The 10,256-nt window shown below is 41.5% G+C and overlaps 1 long non-coding RNA gene across 1 annotated transcript; it reads right to left on the bottom strand.

Moving 5' to 3' along the window:
• Positions 1–482: 482 nt before the first annotated feature.
• On the bottom strand, positions 483–3,275 carry LOC306652535. The gene is made up of 3 exons (XR_013761439.1): positions 3,019–3,275; positions 1,421–1,654; positions 483–741 (listed from the first exon to the last, which is right to left on the bottom strand). It is a non-coding gene; the product is annotated as an uncharacterized lncRNA (long non-coding RNA).
• Between the last annotated feature and the right edge of the window lie 6,981 nt (positions 3,276–10,256).

Genomic DNA, 10,256 nt, shown 5'->3' with positions numbered 1-10,256 from the left:
GTGCAGGGAAGACTGACCCAACTGAGCAAAGGCACATAGGTTGGTGACAACTGAGGCAAACACTGGTTGACTGTCCAGATAGCAGTTCAGCAGAAACATCTCGTGTAAATCTTTTTATATTTAATATATTTTTAGTCATAGATACACAATAAAACTTTATTTGCATATTTATTTTTCTGTGATGCTGAGGATTGAAAGCAATGCATCATACATACTAGGCATGTGCTTCACAAATGAGCCATATTTCCAATCTACATCCAGGTTGTTTATATTCATGGGTTTGTAGTTATATCCCAGGTTGAGAGTAATTCACAGCTGTAAATGCAGACCCCAGGTAGACTTCAAAGTTTCCAAGCCTCAGCTATCTTTTTCCACCCCAGCAGTGTATGGGACTTCCACAACCCCAGCCTCCTTCTTTCTCTTTCAGGAGTGATAACTTCTCTCAAAGTGCAAGGAACTTGTTCCCTGTAAGGAGTGACATCACTGCTCAGAAGTTTGCCCAGGGTTATAGCCCCTATGTCTGCAGAATCCATGGTCAAGCCCAAGGCCTCTGTATCCCATCTAAGCTACACTGGCACAGAGCAGGGTTTGGACATCACAGCTGCAAATTCTCCCAGCCTATGGCCTCCAAGAGTCACACCAGAGGCAGCCCCACAGGCTCCAAGACAGATAGTGATGATCCATATATCATCATGGCACACACAAAAACACCACTCTCAGACTTCCAGATTCCCAAGACATCTATGATGGATAATAGCCAAAGCACTGTAGTGGCAGCAGCTCCAAGGAACAAAGCCATGGCTACCCCATACCATCCCGACATACCAAGTCATGTAGAAACACCTCCAAAATTGTACCCTTACAAGATCCTGTGGTCAGGAAGAAGGATAGGTCAGTATATTTTTCTGTCACTAGGACCTGTCGCAGAACTTCTCTGCAGTGGACAGCAGCCACAGTCAAAACGGTCAGTGTTAACCCCAGCTAAGGCCAGGGGAGAGCGAGGTAGCATAGAGCCCTCAGTTTGCTAGCCCTTTTTACCCAGGCCCAAGGGAGACTTTGAATGCCTTGTGGTCACAGACATAGGGAATGTAGGCATCTGCCATTCCAGCTGATTCCTGGAGAAGTTCCTGCACACTGAGTGATGTGAACCTTTCTGGTTAATCACAGTACAGTGTGTCACAGGCCTCAATGTGCCTTGAATCCTAGCATTTTATTTGGTATAAATCAAACCAATGAAGTCAAAGGAAATCTACTTCAGTCCAAATTGCAGGCAAACCTAGAGGTACTAACAGACTGCTAAATAATAAGAATTTAAGGGTATTTACTAAGGCACAGTTGCATGTTTGTCTGAAATTCCATTTGAGGTCCTTCCTTCCACTGTCACTGGTTATCCCTGAGTGCACTCCAGCTCTGTGGGCACCTCTTCTGCTTGATGCAGGAACATTCTCCATCTCTTTCATTGGGACTCCACCCCAGAACCTGCACAGCCTTTTTTATTTATCCTGTTCCTCAGGGAATTTGGACATGAAATAGCTTCGTCTCTCTTTCATGTGATACCCAAGATTAGGAGACTAACTCAGCATCCTCGGAGGCAGAGATGACTCAGACCAGGGTCCTGGCATCTTGTTTGGAGCTCTGTGCTCATCCCCCTGGCCTGGAAATAAAACATAGATTTGTAAACATGCTCCTGCCCTCCAGATCTCCCCTCCAGGTGGGAAGATAAATCCCACATATATAATCTAGTGCCAGCATTTTCATTGTGGCTTGTGGGGGCAGCAAAGTCATCAAGTTGTCATTGCCCACTGTGCTGATCATGCTGGGTGAACAGGACAGTAGGGTGAAAGGTGAGGTGAAAGAGAGAAGGTAGAAGTCTTGATGTCACCTAGGGCAATGCCTGTGCCTTGGGGGGATTTCCAAGCTCCCTGTGCTGGGGAGGATGTGTCAGAAGGAACCCTGTGCTGGAGGATCAAGGCTTGTGTCCTCTGGAGGACTAGTAAGAACCAGAGTGACTGTGGAGAGAATGAGGAATGTCCAAGCAGGACCAGCTTGGGCCATGTGGGTCTGACTTCCTCTGTTACAGCTTTCTTCCCTGAGACCTGTAAGCCTTCCCCGAGGGGCACAGAGAGTGCAGGTTTCTCCACTGAGTGCAGGAGCCTTGGAGTCAGCTTTCACCAGGTGAGTGGGTTTTGACTGGCTCTGTACACACTTTGGACAGGTTTAAAGCCACACCCCAAGAGCTATCAGCATATCCCCAGTGATGGTAACTCCCTCAATATATATTGCCTGGGCTCTTATATCAGTTTACAGACTTGTTTCAATTCAGAGCCCCTAGTCTGAAGGAGGTGAATATGTTGAAGTAGACTGGGCCACAAGCTCCCTGACTCAGCTGGTGGACAAAGCAGTTAAGGCTGGCTGGTTGTCTTCCCTCCAGCAGGCTCACCTACAGATTCTAAACTAGAAGAAGAATAGGGAAGCAGGGGCTGAATCATGTAGGAGAGGATGGGCACTCAAATGCAAAAGCCCAAGTCTGTGCGGAAGGCTCTGATGGCTACCAAGGTATCAGCAATCATACTGGTGGCCTGAGAACTGTGAAATGCAACTGAGAAACATCTCAGATGTGTGTCTGGCTATGGGCTCAGAACTGAGCAGAGAGCTGAGCTGTTCACCTCCACTGCAGATTTTGACCTGCATTGAAAGCTTCTGAGCATGCTCCATGACCCTAGGCCAACATGATACTTCCCCTAATGAGCTCTGAGAGGCTGATCTGGTATGGTGATGCTAGAGGCTCATCCAGCACATGCAGTCTGCAGTCAGGGCTATCCCTGCCCATTAGGCCTCTCAGGTGGTTGGGCCCAGTCACCAGGAGCATTTTACACCAGACTTGACTCATATAATGTTCAATTCCAAGAAAGCTGGATGAGGCCATTCTACTGCCTCTCTTCCCATTCCTGCTTTGCCTTCCTTTCTGGTATCTCCAGACTCCATAGTCACAGTGTGGCCAACACAGTGTTTGCTCACTTGACTTGAATACATGTTTTCACCCCCATCTTGTTTCTTGTGGTCAGTGATGGTTGTTTTCTTCATTGTCCTCTCTTTAGGCAGCAGAAAGTGATGTGGGTCATCTGGATGAAGCTGGTTCCGAAGATGAGTACATGCCCATGAGCACATTTCCCTCCATCCTGCTGGCCATGGAGAGAGCAGGGGGAATTCACAGAATATCCATAACCCCAGGAGTCCAGGGAGCCCTCACTTTATCCCTCTTAGCTGCTTACTGGCAGCTCTTCTTTAACACAAAGACCTTATCAGAGGAAGTAAGATCCAGCCATCCATTGTCAACCGTAGCCTGAAGACAGACCAGAAAGGTAAGTACACTCTTTCCCTGTACCATCTCTTGAAAATATCCAGGCTGTGTTTGCTTTATCAGGTATCACATGGCTCCTGTATTGGGGTTAAGTCATTGGGTAAATCATTGAAGCGCAGTCTTGTTTCTTATCTGTGAAATAGGAAAGTTCCTGCCCCTAGGTTTGTGGAAGGAGAGTCCCAGGGCCAGAACTGGGACACTGCAGGTGTTCACTGCAGTCAGATTTGGCCCTTATATGGACCCAGAGGAAGGGATTTGAGACCCAGGTTTGCACTTCCCAGCATTGTAGAACAAGGCCTGTGACAATGCTACAGTGTAGAAACAGAAGGAACAGCATCAGCAGAAAGAGCCTTGAGTTTGGCTAACTTGAATTAGTCCTCAGGTTTGGAACTCATGATGCAGGGCCTGTGCAGCCATGTCCCTCCAGAATAGGCTACCTAGCCTGCACAGGATGAGTGGGGAGTGGTATCAGAGACCACTGCAGGTAAAGCCTCTTGATGTATATTGTAAAATCATAAACCCGGATAGAATGATCTGTGATTAGACCATGTGTCTCATTTTAGATCCTAGATATATGGTTACCATAGATAAAGTAGGAATATCTTTTTTTGGGGGGTAGTGTTTTTTTTTTAATTTATTTTTATTGTAAACAAATGGGATAAATGTTGTTTCAGATTGTACATGGAGTAACAGCATACCATTTGCATATTCATAAATTTACATAGAGTAATGATGTTTGATTCATTCTGTTAGTTTTTTCCTTCCCCCCACCCCTCTCACCTCTCTTTTCCCTCTATACAGTCCCTCCTTCCTCCATTCTTGTCCCCCTCCCACCCCCCATTAAGTGTCATCATCCACTTATCAGTGAGATCATTCCTCTTTTGGATTTTTGAGATTGGCTTATCTCACTTAACATGATATTCTCCAATTTCATCCATTTGCCTGCAAATGCCATAATTTTATTATTCTTTATAGCTGAGTAATATTCCATTGTATATATATATATATACCACAGATTCTTTATCCATTCACCACAGATTCTTTATCCATTCATCAATTGAAGGGCATCTAGGTTGGTTCCATAGTCTGGCTATTGTGAATTGAGCCGCTATGAACATTGATGTGGCTGTATCTCTGTAGTATGCTGATTTTAAGTCGTTTGGGTATAGGCCAAGGAGTGGGATAGCTGGGTCAAATGGAGGGTCCATTCCAAGTTTTCTAAGGAATCTCCACACTGCTTTCCAGAGTGGCTGCACTAATTTGCAGTCCCACCAGCAATGTATGAGTATACCTTTCTCCCCACATCCTTGCCAACACCTATTGTTGCTTGTATTCTTGATAATCGCCATTCTAATTGGGGTGAGATGGAAACTTAGTGTAGTTTTGATTTGCATTTCTCTTATTACTAAAGATGTTGAACATTTTTTCATATATCTGTTGATTCCTGTACATCTTCTTCTGTGAAGTGTCTGTTCATTTCCTTAGCCCATTTGTTGATTGGGTTATTTGTATTCTTGGTGTAGAGTTTTTTGAGTTCTTTATATATTCTGGAAATTAGTGCTCTATCCGAAGTATGAGTGGCAAAGATATTCTCCCACTCTGTAGGCTCTCTCTCCACATTGCTGATAGTTTCCTTGGCTGAGAGAAAGCTATTTAGTTTGAATCTATCCCAATTATTGATTCTTGCTTTTATTTTTTGTGCTATGGGAGTCCTGTTAAGGAAGTCTGATCCTAAGCCAACAAGGTGAAGATGTGGACCTACATTTTCTTCTATAAGATGCAGGGTCTCTGGTCTGATTTCAAGGTCCTTGATCCATTGTGAGTTGAGTTTTGTGCAGGGTGAGAGATAGGGGTTTAGTTTCATTCTGTTGCATATGGATTTCCAGTTTTCCCAGCACCATTTGTTGAAGAAGCTATCTTTTCAACATTGCATATTTTTGGTACCTTTGTATAGTATGAGAAAATTGTATTTCATTGGGTTTGTGTTCATGTCCTCTATTCTGTACCATTGATCTACCTGTCTATTTTGGTGCCAATACCATGCCGTTTTTGTTACTATTGCTTTGTAGTATGGTTGAAGTTCTGGTATTGAGATGCCCCCTGTTTCATTCTTCCTGCTAAGGATTGCTTTAGCTATTCTGGGTTTCTTATTCTTCCAGATGAATTTCATGATGGCTTGCTCTATTTCTGTGAGGTACGTCATTGGGATTTTAATTGGAATTGCATTGAATCTGTATAGCACTTTTGGTAGTATGGCCATTTTGACAATATTAATTCTGCCTATCCAAGAACATGGGAGATCTTTCCATCTTCTAAGGTCTTCCTTAATTTCTTTCTTCAGTGTTTTGTAGTTTTCATTGTAGAGATCTTTTACCTCTTTGGTTAGATTGATGCCCAAGTATTTTATTTTTTTTGAAGCTATTCCAAATGGAGTTGTTTTCCTCATTTCCCTGTCAGCTGTTTCATTGCTTGAGTATAAAAATGCTGTAGATTTATGTGTGTTGATTTTATACCCTGCTATTTTGCTGAATTCATTGATGAGGTCTACAAGTTTTCTGGAGGAGGTTTTTGGATCCTCTAAATATAGAATTATTTCATTGGCAAATAGTGACAGCTTAAGTTCCTCTTTTCCTATTTGTATCCCTTTAATTTCTTTAGTCTGCCTAATTGCTCTGGCTAGAGTTTCAAGGACAATGTTGAATAGAAGTGGTGAAAGAGGACATCCCTGTCTTGTTCCCTTTTTTAAAGGGAATGGTTTCAGTTTTTCTCCTTTAAGAATGATGTTGGCCATGGGCTTAGCATAAATAGCCTTTACAATGTTCAGGTATGTTCCTACTATCCCTATTTTTTCTAGTGTTTTGAGCATGAAGGGGTGTTGTATTTTGTCAAATGCTTTTTCTGCGTCAATTGAAATAACAATATGATTCTTATCTGTAAGTCTATTGATATGATGGATTACGTTTATTGATTTATGAATGTTGAACCATCCTTGCATTCCAGGAATGAACCCCACTTGATCATGGTGCACAATTTTCTTAATATGTTTTTGGATACTGTTTGCCAATGTTTTGTTAAGGATATTTGCATCTATATTCATCAAGGATATTGGTCTAAAATTTTCATTCCTTGATATGTCTTTTCCTGGTTTGGGTATGAGGGTGATATTAGCTTCATAGAATAAGTTCGGTAGGGTACCCTCCTTTTCTATTTCCTGGAATACTTTGGGAAGTATTGGAATGAGTTCTTTGAAGGTCTTGTAGAACTCGGCTGAGAATCCATCTGGTCCTGGGGTTTTCTTGGATGGTAGATTTTTAATGGCTTCTTCTATTTCCCTGCTTGATATTGATCTGTTTAAATTGTGTATGTCCTCCTGGTTCAGATTGGGAGGAGCATATATTCTCTACAAATTTGTCAGTGTCTTCAGTATTTTCTATTTTGTTAGAATACAGATTTTCAAAGTAGTTTCTCATTATGTTCTGTATCCCAGTGGTGTCTGTCGTGATATTTCCTTTTGCATCATGTATTTTAGTAATTTGAGTCTTCTCTCTCCTTCTCTTTGTTAGTGTGGCTAAGGGTTTATCTATTTTGTTTACTTTCTCAAAGAACCAAGTTTTTGTTATGTCAATTTTTTGAATAGTTTCTTTTGTTTCAATTTCATTGATTTCAGCTCTGATTTTAATTATTTCCTGTCTTCTACTACTTTCGTTGTTATTCTGTTCTTCTTTTTCTAGGGCTTTGAGCTGTAATGTTAGGTCATTTAATTGTTGACTCTTCATTCTTTTCTGGAATGTGCTCCATGCAATGAATTTTCCTCTTAGTACTGCTTTCATAGTGTCCCAGAGATTTTGATATGTCGTATCATCATTCTCATTGAACTCTAAGAAATTTTTAATCTCCTCCCTGATGTTTTTTTGTTATCCATGTTTCATTCAATAGCATATTATTTAGTCTCCAAGTATTGGAGTAATTTCCTTTCTTTATTTTGATTGATTTCTACTCTCTGTCCATTATGATCTGATAGAACACAAGGCAGTATCTCTATTTTTTTGCATTTCCTAAGGACTGCGTTTTGGCATATCACATGGTCTATTTTCGAGAAGGTTCCACGTGCTGCTGAGAAGAAAGTGTATCTGCTCATTGATGGATTGAATGTTCTATATATGTCTATTAAGTCTAGGTTATTGATTGTGTTATTGAGTTCTATGGTTTCTTTGGTTGGATTTTGTTTGGAAGATCTATCTAGTGGTGACAGCGGTGCATTAAAGTCACCCAGAATTATTGTGTTGTGGTCTATGTGATTCTTGAAATTGAGAAGGATTTGTTTGATGTACAGAGATGCACCATTGTTTGGGGCATAAATATTTACTATCATTATGTCTTCCTGATTTATGGTTCCCTTAAGCAGTATGAAATGTCCTTCTTTATCCCTTCTGACTAACTTTGGCTTGAAGTCCACTTTATCTGATATAAGGATGGAAACCCCCGCTTTTTTACTGAGTGCGTGGTAGGTTTTTGCCCATCCTTTCACCTTTAGTCTGTGGATGTCTTTTTCTACGAGATGAGTCTCTTGCAGGCAGCATTTTGTTGGGTCTTTCTTTTTAATCCATTCTGCCAGTCTATGTCTTTTGATTGATGAATTTAGGCCATTAAAGTTCAGGGTTATTATTGAGAAATGATTTGTATTCCCAGGCATTTGGCTTATTTTTGGTTTTTAAGTCGGCTTGGTTTCTACTTTGAGTGGTTTTTATCTAAGGTAGTTCCTCCCTTTGCTGACCTCCATTGTTGGTTTTCATTTCCTCCTCATGGAATATTTTTTGAGAACATTCTGTAGTGCAGGTTTTCTATTTGTAAATTCTTTTAACTTTTGTTTATCATGGAAGGATTTTATTTCATCTTCAAATCTGAAAGTTAGTGTTGCTGGGTATAGGACTCTTGGTTGGCAACCATGTTCTTTCAGAGCTTGAAATATGTTGGTCCAGGCCCTTCTAGCTTTTAGAGTCTGGGTTGAGAAGTTGGCTGCTATCCGTATTGGTCTCCCCCTATATGTAATCTGATGCTTTTCTCTCACGGCCTTCAAAATCCTATCTTTATTTTGAATGTTAGGCCTTTTCATTATAATGTGCCTTGCTGTGGATCTGTTGTGATTTTGTGCATTTGGTGTTCTGTAAGCCTCTTGTATTTGATTTTCCATTTCATTCTTCTGGTTTGGGAAATTTTCTGCTATTATTTCGTTGAATAGGTTGTTTATTCCTTTGGTTTGTATCTCTGTGCCTTCTTCAATACCAATAATTCTTAAATTTGGTCTTTTCATGATGTCCCATAGTTCTTGGAGATTCTGTTCATGATTTCTTACCATCTTCTCTGTTTGGGTGACTTTACATTCAAGATTAAATATTTTATCTTCATTGTCTGAGGTTCTGTCTTCCAAGTGGTCTACTCTGTTGGTGATGCTTTCCATTGAATTTTTTATTTGGCTTATTGTCTCCTTCATTTCAAAGATTTCCATTTGGTTTTTTTTTTTTGAGAATCTCTATCCCTTTGTTCAAATGATCTTTTGCTTCCTGCAGGTGCTCTTTCAGCTTATTGGTATTATCATTCATTGCCTGCATTTGCTCTCTTATCTCATCCTCTGCTTCACGAATCATCTTAATCATGTATAATCTGAAGTCGTTTTTCTGACATTTCTTCTAACATAATGTCATTGGATTCTATTACTATAGAATCTAGATTTGTTTGGATCATTTTCTTCCCTTGTTTTTTCATGTTGTTCATGTATCTTCCCCTCTAGCAATGCAGATCTGGGGTTTTGCAGATTTCCCCCTATAGGCTTATAGTGGCCCTATAGGTTTCCAAACTCTTTCTTTAAGGGAGATCAATATTAGCAGTGCCCAAATCAGACACTATGCAATCCTAGACCAAATAGCCTCTATGGGGACAATAACAAAATTGTCATAATAAACAAAATGAGTTCAAATATTATCTTCGGTAAAACAAACAAGTTTGCAATAAGGTCTGCAGTTTCTAATGGAGGACAAAGAGGATGCAGAGGGATGTAGAATATGGCTTTAATGGGATAAGAAAAGAATATACAGAAATTCTAGAAAATAGGGTGAGAGTGTAATCAAAAGAAATCGGATGTTAGCATGCAAATAAGGGAGAAAGAGACTCTGAGGGAACAGGTAAACAAAAGGGAAAATAAAGCAAGGAAGTAAAGAAATAAAAACAAAATTTTTTTAAAAAAGGAGAAAAAAGAAAATCTACTGTATAACAGTCATACTAATGAAACCTCCCAGTGTTCAGTAGCCTGATGCATGAGAGGTACCTGACAAAGAGCTTCAAGCCTCCAGCAGGCGTCTCAGGATGGGATTTGCCCCACCCGAAGATCGGAGCTACGGCTTCCAGGATTATCCAAGATGGCTGCTCTAGCTTCGAAATGTGTTGGCAAATGGGGAGTTGCAGCTCAGGGTGGAATGTGGTCAGCTGGAGGTTCTGGGAGACGGGATGCAGTTTTTCTGGCAGGGGTTCACTGGGGTTCCAGGTGTGTTTGGTGTAGTTGTGGGATTCCTGGAGCGGGTGCAATCAGTCGTTCTGGGTTCCCGGTGATAGGGCTCAGTCAGTTGGTCTGGGGGTCCTGGCAGCAGGGAGCAGTCAGTTGATGTGAGGGCCCCAGAGGCAGGGAGTGGTTGGTTGGTCTGCGGGATCCTGGAGACGGGGCTCAGTCAGTCTGGCCAGGGGTCCTAAGGGGCCTGGCTGTTGTCTCAAAATGGCGGCATCCATGTGTAATCAAACCTGCAGGTACTGTGACAGTGAACTTCCAGGCGACAGCAGGCAGCTGGTGCCCCACTGGTGTTCTGCAGTCAGTCTGCTGGCAGCTGTTGGACGATCGGGAGGTGAA

The sequence above is a fragment of the Sciurus vulgaris genome (genome assembly GCF_902686455.1).
Source record: "Sciurus vulgaris genome assembly, contig: HiC_scaffold_265_arrow_ctg1, whole genome shotgun sequence".
Lineage (NCBI taxonomy): Eukaryota > Metazoa > Chordata > Mammalia > Rodentia > Sciuridae > Sciurus > Sciurus vulgaris.
The sequence above is the reverse complement of the archived record's forward strand: the minus strand, read 5'-3'. Positions and strand labels throughout refer to the sequence as shown.